The sequence below is a fragment of the Protomyctophum parallelum genome, assembly GCF_964188405.1.
Source record: "Protomyctophum parallelum genome assembly, chromosome: 16".
Classification (NCBI taxonomy): Eukaryota; Metazoa; Chordata; class Actinopteri; order Myctophiformes; family Myctophidae; genus Protomyctophum; species Protomyctophum parallelum.
Window position 1 is genome coordinate 44,160,224 of NC_139711.1, and position 776 is coordinate 44,160,999.

Sequence of the window (776 nt, forward strand, 5' to 3'; positions counted from 1 at the left end):
GTTAGTTAGTTAGTTTATTTATTTCGGTCATTTAAAAAAAAACAATACAGTTGTTTAGCACACAGTAGGCATTACGCACATTAAGCGGTACGAGCATGTAGATATGTAGATCGGCCATTTTCCCTACTTAGTTTTACATTAGTTTTCTAATTTATGGAATTCATGGATTTATGGGAGGCAAACTAAAGACTGATGATATGTTCTTGTTTTACTTATGATAGATTACTATCTCTATGCATCTGATACATTATGGAGCGTTGCAGTCCCGCCCACTTTCATGACGACGCCAGGCCCAGGAAATGAATCCCAATGCATTTTCCCCATAGACATTTCAAAAAGTATTTATTTAAAGACCTTATAAGCGTCGTACAAAGCCAACTCAAGTTATAACAAATCATGACAACAAACACAACATTTTGAACCAAACAAACAATTACAAAGAATAAAAACAACAAAAAAGTGTTGTAACCTGCCGTTTTTTTTTCTTCTTTCTAATTCTTTGTTTGGCCCAAAACATTGTGTTTATTGTCATGATGTGTCACAACTCGAGTTGGCTTTGTCCACGGCGTGAACGTCTTTAAATAAATACTTTTTGAAAAGTCTATGAGGAAAATGAACGGGGGATTCTTTTCCGGGTCTCTTTTCTGTTGTTCTTGCTTACTGTAAATCACTCTGGATTAAGAGCGTCTGCTAGACGGCTAAATCCTAACTTGTTTTCAAGTCTGGTCGGTGAAACGCCCGGAGGAGGAGGAGGAGGGAGGGGGGCGGGGGCTAAG